Source organism: Nanorana parkeri, unplaced genomic scaffold (assembly GCF_000935625.1).
Source record: "Nanorana parkeri isolate BGI_ZX_2015 unplaced genomic scaffold, ASM93562v1 scaffold70, whole genome shotgun sequence".
Classification (NCBI taxonomy): domain Eukaryota; kingdom Metazoa; phylum Chordata; class Amphibia; order Anura; family Dicroglossidae; genus Nanorana; species Nanorana parkeri.
This window is the reverse complement of record NW_017306338.1, coordinates 1,976,020-1,990,570: the sequence shown is the minus strand read 5'-3', so window position 1 is coordinate 1,990,570 and position 14,551 is coordinate 1,976,020. Positions and strand designations below refer to the sequence as shown.

Below are 14,551 nucleotides of genomic sequence, written 5' to 3'. Positions count from 1 at the left end.
GATGTGAAAGAATGCAAAAAACACAGAAAATGCATGAAAATGGTAAAAATTGATAATGCAATGTGTATTATATTAATCTTACAATACATATAAAAGGGACATTGTGGTTATTTATACATCTGCTCCCATCAAGATATAATTTCTTCTTGTTACTGTTGTTTGAGGTAGCTTGTCCTGGAAAACTCTTAATACTATTTGGAGCTTACACAGGGCCCATGCCTATCCTATGATATATCTCCTTGCTCCTGGAGGCTAAATGAAATAGCTGGGAGGTGAAGGAAAGGTGAGTATGTGCAACATGGCAAGGTAGCATGAACAAACGTTAGGTTTACTTTCAGGTTCATATTCAATGAACAATCTATCTCCAGTCAGTTATGCTTTACCTTCGGCAGAATCACTTAAATTATACTTCAATTATCCTTAGTGGATCTTGCTTCTTCAAAATCCTGCTGAACCCTAATAACCAAAAAGTAATCAGGAACCAGCTAAAATTCATACTGTGTATACCCGACGGGTATCATGTCCATAGGGTACTGTTGTCAATTCTTATGTTTTGTTTTGCCCTGGCACCTACTTGATAAGATTTTGAATTGGTAACTGCTGCTACAAGCCCAGACTGACCGTGGTGTTCCCCTAAGTAATATACATTTTTTTAATTTTATCAATGAGTGATGCAGAGCTAATGAGACGCTACCAACAACAGCAATTAAGATGAACATGCAATGGCACCATGAGATACCTATATCCTCCTTCTACTGTAAATCTTAACTGTGAAAATGCTAGCTTAAGAAATGGAGTAGCATCTTTTAGGAATTAACTAGTAATCAAGACCAAATAGTTTACCCTCCTATGGATCCTGCAATAATTTGTCTAATTTACCTCGGTCCCCTCAATGCTTAATTTGATCAATATGGGGTTTGTTTTGAGGCATACATACAACTTTGTAATGCTGTTAAAACATATATAATTTATTGTATAATGTTAAAAATCCAAAATTTTTTGTACAAATTGTCTAAGAAATACATATACTTTTCTTGAACAGTCCCCAAGTTTAGCCCTTGTTCAACTCTAGATATCTTAGTTACATACACAGGGCTGTAGCTACCATGGGGCGCCTCAGGTGCAGCTGAGAGGGGGCATTCTGCACATGCGCGCCGCCATCCTGGAGGTGGGCCACATGACGTCACATGATGCTGCACATGCACGGCGCCAAGTGACATCACACGTCTGTTGGGGGGGCACAATTTTCTATTCTTGCCTCGCGTTTACCTTGACAGGATATAAGCGCAAATCATCAACAGCAACTTACAGTAGGTAGAGACAGAGTGAACAATGGCTAGAACACCTGTCAGCATTTCGTGTCAGCCTATGTTCCCCTTGAAGATTTCCCCTCACTTCCTGTCTGGTAAAACTGTTGCCATTTTAACAGTAAGTAAGGGAGATATCTTGGACTGAGCCCATAATAGCAGTAAAAACTGGCCAGGGGTTCTAAACCTTTTTCACTTTTATATCATTTTGTAATATTTATACAAAACTTTAAAAATAGCTTTAGCTAAAGTTACACTTTAAGAATAGAGTCAGGCATCACTCTAATGGTCCAAAATGACATCCTAAACATTAAACATTATTTTGTACAGCAAACATCAAATATCTAGTTGCTGGGCAGATACTGGAAATTTTATATTCATGTTTGCCGTGGGGAAGCTAGACCTTCTATCACCTGGGGCAAAGGCTCAGAGTTGCTCCCCCCAAGGGAGAAGTTCTCCATCCACACACCCAGTGACATTTAAATCTTGATGCGTAATGATTATTTATCTGACCTTTTACTTGAAAAAAGGGAAATCATTGCCTTCAAGTCTGGATTATTTAACTACTTGGCTAAAAAGGCGTTTATTTATTTATTACATTTATTTGTATTAGAATATATTTAATAATCCATCAACACCTGCTTTGGGATTAAAGGATTAAAGGACAAAATTGTTCCCTCAGGTAGCATGGTTGTTCGTGTGCCTTTGATTTTTATCATTTTGCCTTTGAATCTGAAATTTCATCTTTTTCATTAAGCTTTGTGAGTTTGACCAGGTGTCAAGTTTCCAGAACAGGTAAAAAAAGATTATATGGATTAGTTACTAAATTACATTGATATTCAGACAGATGATAGATAGATAGATAGATAGATAGATAGATAGATAGATAGATAGATAGATAGATAGATAGATAGATAGATAAATAGATAGACCCCTGTGCAGTGTTTATGTTTTTATTTTTTTATATGGCCAGCCTTCCAAATTGTTGCATTTAGGTGTTTTCAAGTGAAGGGTATTTTGTGCTTCCAACCGTGTGACAACAGTTCAGGAAAGCCATTTTCTTTTCTAGCTCGACTGTACCCTATATGGACAGTCAGGTCTCTAAACACATGGTTTGACAAGTTTAATGTGGATTAACTTGTGTTGCCTGCACAGAGCCCTGACCTCAAATGAAAACCTTTGGAATGAGTTTGGGCGCCAACTGCAAACCAGTTCTTCTTGTCAGTACCTAACCTCACAAATGTTATGATTGATTAGGAATAAAAATTGATAGAAAGGGTATTCCAGCTTTGAAAAACGTTGGGACCCTTTTTACAAGCACTGCCAATGTAATTACTTTTATTTTTGACACATATGTCCAGTGAAGAAATTATGGATAGTAGAAAAGGTGAAAAAAAATTAAACAAAAAAGGAAATTACAACCTTGAGGAAAAATCTACCTACAGCTTTAGGGTAGGACTACGCTAGCACCTCCAAATGTTCATGTTTGTTTCCTGATGACTTGAGGTGCATTATAAAGGCTCTTAATGGGAATGGCAGCTCGACAACACTACTGCCCAAAGCACTAAACAAATGCATAAATATGCACATGCTCAGGTATGAATGAGCCTTATTTGCCAGTGTAGCCCTAGCCTTTTCCCATACTGAAAATAAATGCAATTATCTATTATTATTTATTATTACTAAATCACATTATGTCTAGTTTGGGGTTAAAATTTGCAGCACAAAATGTTAGATAATATACAGAGTTTGCTGGATACTGTGCTGGATTGATACACACTGCAGTTCAGGGCAGGCAATATAAAATCATTTCCTCCTTTCCTTGATTGGTGGTCTCTACAGATCAGCAACACCTCTGGATATAATGCAGAAACCAAATTGCTTCTTATATCACTTTTTTTCTTTTTTTTTTATACTGTTTGCAAAAAAAATCACAGTGGGTGGATCATGTACAAATAGACATCCCCCTTTATGTGTGGTGCAGCATTATAAGATTGCTCGAACAGTTATATTAACACTGGCCATAGATGGCTCGAATTTTGGATGTTCAGTCGGCCAGCTGAATGAGGGAATCCAATCAATTCCCTCATCCACATTATTAGTGTGGATGAATGAATCACTAATGGTCATCAGGGGCCAACGCACCCACGGCTGCCTGAACACATAAACAGTGACTGCATCTGATAGGACACAATCACTGTTTGGTTTATAATTTTCCATCAAGCCAAGTTAATTTTTAAACTGACTTTGGTTGAGGTGGTGCTGACAGGGCTGAAATTTCATAGGATTCAGCAGGTAATGGCTGAAATTCAAGACATCTATGGCCAGCCATAGTTCACTGTGAAAAAGGCTGTAAATACATTTAATAATCATGCATCCATATGTAGTCATATAGTAAATATTACATTTTAAATAAGCCACCCATGCTTTATTCTTCTCTTATCAATCACTGAATTTGCAATATAGAAATAATAAAGCCATTTGGCACTATTTTGTTGGAGTATGTTTTTTTTTTTCTCTTCGCTGTTGCTCTCAATTTCTGTATTCCTATGTGAGATTTATATCCTTGTGTCTATAATAAAACCTTTAAAACTAAACAAGAAAATTGGAAATCCACAAAACAGTGTCCCATACTGTATGTCAAAACTGCTAATTAAAATAACTGTTCAATCAAAAAATGCTTATATAGTTTTTATAGTGGTTAGAACCAGTGAAAGGTTTTAATTGCACTTTGTGTTGGGGAGATTTGGTATTTGTTCCTGTCTCAATAACCACTGAGCAAGTAAAGGGAGTCTCCCTGATGGGAAAGCCAACTGCAATAAAACCTGGCAAAGATTCTAATCCTTCCCCAATCTTTAAAAAAAAAAAAGGTGCTTTTGTTGCTGTCTGTGACACCATTGGAAAGATTCTGCTCACTTGTTGCCCAAGTGACCACACAGGAAGTAGGGGTGGTGTCTGGCTTATTGCTGTCTGTTTTCCCCATCAGGGAGATTCCCCTTACTTTCTTTGTGGCCATCTTCCCAACACAAACTGCAAAGTTCTAATCCTTTCCTGTTCTATCCAAATTGAGTGTTCCACTTTATTTTATATCAACAAATCAGTGTTTGATAGATTGATTGTTTGATATGACATGATTACTGCAATTTGCACTTCATTATTTGTTTCTTGTGCTGCCCTGTTGTAATATTTTGGTAGGTCACATCTTTGGTAGTCACAATAGTTGTAGATATAGATACTCATGCATGAGAAATAGACCAAAAGTGATAAACCTCTGAACCATGGACCTCTCATATGAATTTTTTTTTCCGGAATACATATATTTGAAGCATCCTGGAAGGCTGTCACCCATCATAATTTTTTTATGCAATATTCCTTCTTTTTTTTAAAATATTTCACCTGATGTCTTGAGTGTATTCATACCCTGGGCAACTGTAAATGTGCAATAGCAAAATGCAATATATGTGGATGCTCAAAATGTCCAACAAGCATGGTGTTGTAGGGGTCTGCTTCACATGTATAAATTGCAGGATGGTAGTCCAGATGCCAAAGTGTGTTTAAGGGATTCCTCCCCGTGTTTATTTGTCACCATTGCATCAAAGATTTAAAACAAAAAAGAGCTTATCTCGCAGGGGGTCTGTGTCAGCACAATCCAGAACTTTTTTTCAGTTAGAGCGGGTTAAAAATCTGGAACTCGCTGCCACAAGCAGTGGTATCAACAAAGAGTATTGAATCATTTAGAAAGCATTTAGATACCTTCCTCAGAGACCACGACATAGAGGGGTACAGGTACTCTTAAAAACTAGACCACACAGGGATTCATATACACACATGCACAATCGCATACAGACACGCAAAGGTTGAACTTGATGGACCAGTGTCTTTATTCAACCTCGTATACTATATAACTATGTAACAAAACATTCAGCCTCCTGGCTGACTATGAGACAATTTGGGTCGGCTTAGTTCTACAGACTGTTACAGCGCAGCCTGCATGCAGTCTCTCTCTAATACATACAGCACACTGTTGTTCCCAGAAAAAAACTTATCATACAACACACTGTTGTTCCCAGAGAAAACTTAAATTATGCCCCAGGGCGTGGAAAGTGTGCGGCCATTGGTTAACCTTCTGCATACTGCTAGACAGACCAAGCACTACCACTAGCTTATCTTATAAAATGCCACAGTCTAGGCAGCAGGTAAACCCCATCCATGTCCTTGACCCAAAGGGGCTGTTTGCCACAGTGTCCAAATATGACCCTGTCAATATTACACTATAGGAATTAGAATTAGTGTTTGGTGATGTCTAATTAGCAACTCAAGCTATATTTCTCCATATACTCCATCATGGTAGGAAATTCCCTGTGATATAACTGGGTTCCTTATCAATACTAGGCAATGAAGACAAAAGTGGCTACTACATTTTTATATTTTACAACTAGAATATAAACAAAGTTCTTCACATCAGACTAGGTAGAAGTGTTTGTATAGTCCAACCTTTTTTTTTAGTTTTGGATAAATTAGGAAAGAGTTAAACTCTCTGTTATGTTTTTAATTGCTGTCTGTGTTCCCACTGGGTAAATTGACCCTCTCTGTTTGTCCATTTTTGTGACCATCGTCATTAGGACACAAAGCAATGGGAAATACAAAACTGTACAGTTGTCATGAGAGCAAGAGGTGAGAGTAACTCTTTCAATAAAGACACTTGTACCAATGAAAGCAGTCTAAGAGCAGGTGCCCCTCACTTTGTAGAAAGTTTCCCTCTCTTCTTGTTGTGTCTTTAAGACAGGAAGTGTCCCATACAGGACACACACAGCAAAAACTAATAGGGGTTTTTAACACTTCTCCACTCAAAACCCAAAACTGGAAAGAAAAGTTTCAGCTATACATAGACTTTAAAGTGTATTTCCACTTTTTCAGCCAAATTGGAATGACACCTATTTTATATTTGTTACATGTTCCCATTCACATAGCATAAGCTACAAAAATATTTTAAAAATGCTTGCAGTTTAAATTGCTTTTACTTGGGTTAGGGTGTCTTGGCTTCTTAGAGTTACGATTTCTTCTTGCTTCTCCTTCTTTTTAATTTTAGGAGCGGTTGTGGGGGCTGAGAGGTTTGTTCATTATCATTTGTAAAATAGATTTAAACAGTATTAAAGTAAAGTAGTCTAAACATATCTCTAAATGATTACAACCCTGACTTTTCCGTTGTATGTTAATGAAGTTAATAAGAGAAACAATCCTCAAATTTCAGATGTCCTTTCTATAAGAACAGATCACTGTAAAGGAGCAGAGTAAAACATGGATTCAGCACATAACATGTTGCCTGCGGCAACTAAACATCTAAGAAGTAAGAAATATTTTAAAAATAATTTTATGGTATGCTGTGTGAAAGGGAACACATAACAAACATAAAGAGTTTTCTCAAATTTGACTGCATTAGTGGAAATACCCTTTAAGGTTATTAGACACCATACTTGACTATGTACTGGACTGAGCACCAGAAAATATGATTTAAAGCCATGTAACAACACACAGCTGATTGCATCCCCATTGTCTTTTAAAATGTGCATACTGTAGATACCTGAAATTTTCATTACATAGCAATTTCTGTACTAAGCATGGCTCAGTAAATGTTATATCAGGTTTTAGATGTATGTAGCTTGTTTCTTCAGTTGTGTCAAAAATTTGCAAATCTCAAAAATAGTTAACCCAAAATGTAGTAGGCTACAGCATACTAAACCAAGTTATAGTTACAGTATGCATAACAGTCTGCCCAAGCCTGTTGGGAGTCAATCTTCCCAAAGATGATATTTCAACATGGTGGATGTAAATAATATTGCTGTCAGTTTTTTATGTTCTTCAGGAATTTGTGTAGTGCAATCTCTGTGTTTGAGTACCCAGGTCTGGACACATTGAAGAGCCCATTTTCACAACGTGATTTGTATGTCATATTATGGAGAATATAATTGGTGGTGGTGTGTGTGTGTGGGGGGGAATTACAGGGCTTTGGATGTATGCTTATTCGGATGTATGATATTTTCAATGAAGTTCCCAACAGAGATAAATTCAAGCCTATTAGACTCCACCCATCTGAAATATGTTTGGGTAGACTGATCTTTAAACAAAGAAAACACACTTGTAATGTGGCTTACATTATATGAAATCAAAGATTTTTTTGAAACACGTAATTGAATTACAACACTTCTTAAGCAATGCTTGGTTACAGGAAACAATAACACATCTCGTACACTACACATTACTTGTAGAGGAAAGTTATTAGAAGGTATATGTTCTAAGAATATCCCAGTTATAAATAATAATAACTTGTTAATCAATAAAAAAAAAACTTGTGGGACACATGGATAGAGTCTGTGTACTCGACAAGGAGATTCACCTACTCTGTTAATCCTGTTGACCATTGTTAATGAAACAGAAAGTAAAGGAAAAAACAAAATTCTACAGTTATCACCAGAACTGGAGGTGAGCATAAATCTTTCAATAGTTATACCTGCTCTGGTGACAAGTATCTTAGAAGGGATTTCCCCTCACGTTGGAGAGATTTCCAGTTCCTGTTGTTTCTTCAGGACAGGGCATGAGGATAAACCTTCCTATTGGTGTTAACACATTTAAAAAAATACTGTACAGGAGTTCTAACTGTTCCCTATTCAATCTGAAAGAAAAACTTGTTTTTAAGAGGGTGCCACAAAAAATATTTGGCAACCTATAGGGTAAATCCATTCTTAAACCAATACCAGACATAGCAGAGTCCTTTAGACATAATATAAATATAAGTATTAGAGTAAACACATCTTTGTGACATTCCCAGTAAGCAATGGTTAAAACCCTGTCAGTTTTTTTCCATTTGTGTCCCTCTGGGGAGATTTTCTTTAATTTCCCATGCTGTAGACAAAGCAGAAAGTGAGAGGAACTCTGAATTAAGAAAAAGCCCCCCTTAGACAGTTGTCATTGGAACAACATTGTTCAACAATTGTTCAATGATTCAACATGTTGAAAATGCTTCACTTTCAGTACTGGTAAGAGTGATCACCAGGACAAGCAGAGTGGGTGAATCTTGCTAGCAAAACAAAGGCAGCAATAAAAAGCTATATTCCCAGAAACGTTAGCTTAGTATCGCATTTCATTATGTCACAGTAATCCAATGGATTTGTCCAACAACGGTAAATGTTTCTCAGCAACTTTATTTTTTATTCCAGCAACTAACTGAAACTAGTCATTTTTTTTACATGTTCCCCCTATTCTTAAGCTTCTTATACTAATCTCTATCATTTTTTTTCATCAGTAGTATGGTGCAAGCTAATTCTCTGCTTCCGATCATATTTACTGCTCTATTCCATCCTATTAACAAACAGATCACTCAATATCATAAGAACTGGCATATATTTTGTTCATTTACTGTATCTACAATTCTGCTATAAACTTCCGACACATTTAAATTATTTTGTATACAATATATGTATGTGTTCAGTTTCCAATATGTCTTTAATGAACTTTTATGTATTTGTGCACACATGTTATTCAGTATACTGTTGTTAAATGTATCTTTATTGCGTTCTCTCAGTCCTGTTTATAACCATTAAAAGGCTCAAGCTGCCTTATAACTTTACAATCGAAACTGTGTTGTAAGAATTTTCCTGGCATCATTTTCATTTGTTTTTATTTATTCCGTTTATTTATTAATTTCACAAATTTGATCCTATATTTATTGTACCTTTTTGATTGCTTTTGCTGTAGCTCTGAACTATGTAGACCTGCACCATAGATGAAGCAAATAAACAGGCATCACATCCCAGATAGATGGATAGATTTGTTGTAGCACTAATGAAGAGGGGCTCTTCAAACCCCCAAAATGCATTGGCTGCTTCTGAATGTGACTACAATCAAATAATGTTCTGGAGTTGCAAATAAGTGTCTGGTGCTCTCCCCCTTCTCTCAACAATAAAACCCTGAAAGGTGTTCTAACCCCCTCACCAATCCAAAATACATTTTAAATTATGGCAACATCTAATTTTAACAGATAAACCTTATTATATTAGTTCAATAGTCCATTTGAGGTGCACTTGGCATGCGACCAAGCATAGTAAAAAGTTACCCATTAATTTTATTACAACTTATATAATAGTTGAGCTCATAAACAAGAGGGGTAAGATTTTATAAAAGAAGTCATTTTTATCCTAGAATAAAAACGTTTCTTACAGTATTTTGTATTGTACTGCACGACAGAATTATTGGCTGTGCCACCACATATGCAGACACATGTAGTATACAGTCTACAGTACAACACAAAAGAAACAAAAGTGTTTTCTACTGGCTTTCAGAATTGACACATACACATGTTATCTAAGTTTATATGCAGAATATTAAACTAAGATAGTGCCAATGAATACAATAGTAGTTGTTATAAGGACATTTTTAAAGCTTAATTCTGGTTATTATTTTGCTATCATAGACCACAGATATTAAAGCGTAACCTTGGGTTGGTATATGCGGTACCCACCACATCCACGTAGATAGTCTCACTAGCATGGACCACAGAAATAAGTCAGTACCAGTGAATAAAAACCTAATAGGAATAGAAACACTTTACCTTTAAATAACAATGTCGCATAAGCCAATTACTGCTCATGCATGCTGTTTATGTGCCTTTGTTTTTGAAAGGGAATATTATACTATATAAATCACCTTTTAAGCATTTAAACACTTTTCACTGGAAACTGTACAGTTTTATTTAAAAAGGAAATGCTAGTATGGAAACAAGTGTAATACCCATAGCATAATTCACCTATCAGTTCAAGCAGTTGGATCAGTAACATTATTGATAATTCGTTACGTATGCTGCTGCTCTTTGTCTTACAGAATGAATAATAATTGTATAGCTTATTTGAAAATGCTTTGTCTCCATCAATGAATCATATACAAGTTACTAATATTTTGTACAAAAGTCTTTTTACTCACCCTAATACTTTTCCACCTGCTATAGGAAGCACTCAGCCTGTATTTCTACATACATGTACAGGCAGAACTTTGGTTTTCCTGCAGCTCTGGGGAAGCTTTTGTACTAGCAAATGTTCCCAGTGTAATGATGCCGTTACCGTCTCTCCAGCCCACTGGAAATTGCAAAACACTTCTCTGAACATCAAGCATACATGACAGAGCTGGAGGAAGGGATATATTAAACACCCACAATGCGCTAATACCTAAGAGGCCTTTCTTTCACCATGCGCACATATGGACAAACAAAACAGTAGAATGTCATTTTGGCTATTGATAAATTAATACTTTAAAAAAACTTAAATGAGGAAAAAACACCCTGCTCTCTTTTCAGCTGAGATGGCCACCTCCACTCAGAGACACAGCAAGGAATGAAGAATGGTAAGTCAGTAATGGGGATTAGATCAGCTGCATGCAGTCTACAGGTAATAGTGGTGGCTAGTCCTTTGCATATCACCTTTTTTTGGGTACAGCTTGCAAAATCAATGGAAGACCAGTCTGTTCCCAAGGCAATGCAGCTGAAAAAATCCATTGTAACCTCACTGGCCAGAATTCACCTGCCATTATAGCCACTTACATTTACTTAGTACCTAGATGATCGACCTGTGTGTTAGCAAACAACAGGAACCCACATTACATTTTCTTTTTGTGGCTTCTATTAATCCAATAGCTATCAAAGACTGCAGCGATTTACAAAGGTAAAAGTATACAAGGTACTGTTTACAAAGGAATGACTGTGAAAGCCAACCAATCCTCAAGGTTTTGTTTCTATTGTGTAGGGATGTGGAAATTAGGTATCAGAAGTAATGCTAAAGTGGTCTTTTTTATAGTTTTCATACATGGACCAAGTAACTAGATCAGTGGTGCCTAACCAGAGCCATGAGCCAAGCACTACTAAGCCTAATAGAAGTGGGGCATAAAGGATCAGCTATATTTACGAATCCCAGGAGCCAGATAGCCAGTATGCCTAACAAATTGGTGCCTGACTCACTTGAGACCCTCTGTTTGTTTTCAGTGGAAGCACTAACTAATTAAAACACTCAATGTCTGCTTGATTTTACTGTCTGCTTCTTGAATTCAACAATTAATGAGCAGGTGACAGCCACTGCATGTAAACGTCTGCACACCACATGTAATGGTATGTGATATGATTACATGTAGTTAGGAATCAATCACTATCCGTGGATGCACGATTGATGCATCCAAAGATAGTGATTTGTTTCTAACTGCATGTAATCATATTATATAATAATAATATATGCTGCAGCTCAGGCACTGTGGCACATAACTGTATCAATGTGTTGTTCAGTGGCATTTTTTTGGGGGGGGGGGCATACAAAATTTTTCTATGGGGCCCTGTGATTTTTAGTTACGTCCCTGCATTCAGGTACCTTAACTATTAATAAAAATGTATCTTATTTGTGTATCACTCATCTTTAGATCCTCAAGTCATCTCTTAATTGGTGCTGACTCTCTCCTTCCTTCTGGAGGGTGGCTGCTATTGTTCCCCATGGTCCTTGTGTGTTGTAAAGTAGTCACCACTCCAAGCTCACTCCTGTGATGGACTGCAATCTCATGTTTAGTTTGCTAATTTGTATTGAGATTGTAGTCCATCACGGGAGTAAGCTTGAAGGGGTGCCAGCACCAATTCAGAGATGATTTGAAGATCTACAGCTGAGTGATACACAAATAAGTTCCATTTTTATTAATACTTGGAGTATTTTAATGCATTTTGAAGATTTAACTCCTGAGTTTAGTGTCACTTTAAAAATAATATTCCGATCTGGTATTTGCTCCAAATGGGTTAATTTTTATCATAACATCAGTAAAACAAGTTAATTATGCATGATGGCCCAAACAAACCAAAAATGCCAACAGGATATGCTAATACTTCACTTCACTTGAGATTTTGTAAATAAGCCCTATTCTTTACAATTTGTTGTCGTAAGGCTTTTATGTATACATATGGCTTTAATGTGTGTTTACAATTACCTTGTTTACATTACTTTAGCCTATTCGCCTTTGTTTCTACATAACCACAGTATGGAGCAACACATATATTACATTGTGCTTACAGCATGAACACCTCATCTTTTTCTGGTAAACAACATCTCCAAAGAATATCCCCCAAAGGTAACACAGTCTGCTGTCAGGAATGAGGTGTCTTTTTTTTTACTGTAAAATGTGCAAAGAGTTTTTGTTTCATAGGAATGTAAAAGCATACTAGATAAGAAAAGTGATGAGTATACTTCTTTCTGACTCATCACTAACTTTGCCTGTGATCATCAATGGTTTACATTGGCTTTCTCCCTTATAAAACTTGGTCAGAAGGCAAAGTCAGTACAATGGGGCACATTTATAAAGCAGGAAATGTGACGTTCACCAAATATACAGTTGTGCTCAAGAGTTTGCATACCCTAGCAGAAATCATGAAATTTTGGCATTGATATTGAAAATATGACTGATGGCTTTTTAAATTGCAATAAGTGTATGTGTATAAATAGTCAATGAGTTTGTTAGCTCTCATGTGGATGCACTGAACAGGCTAGATGCTGAGCCATGGGGAGCAGGAAAAAACTGTCAAAAGACCTGCATAACAAGGTTATGGAGAACTTTATAAAGCTGGAAAAGGATATACAAAGATATCCAAAGCCTTGAAAAGGCCAGGCAGTACTGTTCAATCACTTATTAAGAAGTGGAAGGTTCAGGGATCTCTTGATACCAAGCCAAGGTCAGGTAGACCGAGAAAGATTGCAGCCACAACTGCCAGAAGAATTGTTCGGGATACAAAGAAAAATCCATAGGTATCCTCAGGAGCAATACAGGCTGCTCTGGAAAAATAATGTTTGGTTGTTTTAAGGATCACAATATGACCATACTTGAAGAAAAATGAGCTGCATCGTCGAGTTGCCAGAAAGAAGTCGTTACTGCGCCAATGCCACAAAAAAGCCCGGTAACAATATGCACAGCAACACCTTGACACGCCTCACAGCTTCTGGCACATTGTAATTTGGAGTGACAAGACCAAAATAGAGCTTTATGGTCACAATCACAAGCTCTTTGTTTGGAGAGGGGTCAACAAGGTCTTGTACTTTCCAGCACGACAATGACCCTAAGCACAAGGCTAAGTTGATCCTCCAGTGGTTACAGCAGAAAAAAGTGAAGGTTCTGAAGTGGCCATCACAGTCTGTTGACCTTAATATCATCGAGCCACTCTGGGGAGATCTCAAATGTGTGGTTCATGCAAGATGATCAAAGACTTAGCTTGACCTAGAAGCATTTTGCCAAGATGAATGGGCAGCTATACCACCTGCAAGAATTAGGGGCCTCATAGACAACTATTACAAAAGACTGCACGTTGTCATTGATGCTAAAGTGGGCAATACACAATAATAGGAACTAAGGGTATGTAGACTTTTGAACAGGGGTCATTTCATTTTTTTTATTTGTTGCCATGTTTTGTTTTATGATTGTGCCATTCTGTTATGACCTACAGCTGAATATGAATCCCATAAGAAATAAAAGAAATGTGTTTTGCCTGCTCACTCATGTTTTCTTTCAAAATAGTACATGTATTACCAATTCTCCAAGGGTATGCAAACTTGCATCTGTTTTATATTACAATGATTGATTCACCTGCAGTGTATGTTTGGGGAGTGTCACATTCACTCTTTTATAAATATATCCCATAATGTGTCACCAACAAGGCCATATTTAAACCCAAGACCCATAGCATTGATGACCCCATCCTTTCACTTCCACTACCACACCCCATAATAGCCAAGCAACTAGCATTTTACAAAGGAGGTTAGCAATTGAGGTCCACTCAGGAAAGGTTCACTTCAGCTGGTGTTTCTATATCTGCATGGAGTTCAGTTTTCATATAAACATACACAAGTAGGCAAATAAATACCAATTCTATTACTCTTAATTTTTGCTAATATGTCTACATCAGCAGATAAAAAACACGAAAGCAGTGTGTGGATTTAAAATCAGCTTCTGTGTCAGTCATAATTTAGTCACATTGCATTCCGTGGTCTGTTTAGAATGGCACACCAGGTAGAAGAATTGTTGACTGAGCTGTATTTGCAATATTGGCACCGGTGAGGCAGTGTCATGGGTGATTGGGTGGGGAGTGTTGTGCACAGACATTTTTTTAATTTTTAATTTTTTGTTTTGAAAATACTATTTATTAATTTTTCAATAGGCATATACATTTATATACATCACCCGGA

At 36.9% G+C, this 14,551-nt stretch overlaps 1 protein-coding gene across 1 annotated transcript in view; it reads right to left on the bottom strand.

Moving 5' to 3' along the window:
* The window catches only part of CSF3R (colony stimulating factor 3 receptor), a 32,842-nt gene extending 22,478 nt beyond the window's left edge, over positions 1-10,364 (bottom strand). The window contains exon 1 of the mRNA XM_018576558.1: positions 10,281-10,364. The gene's annotated coding sequence lies outside the window, so the exon portion shown is untranslated. The remainder of the gene's footprint in view (positions 1-10,280) is intronic.
* Between the last annotated feature and the right edge of the window lie 4,187 nt (positions 10,365-14,551).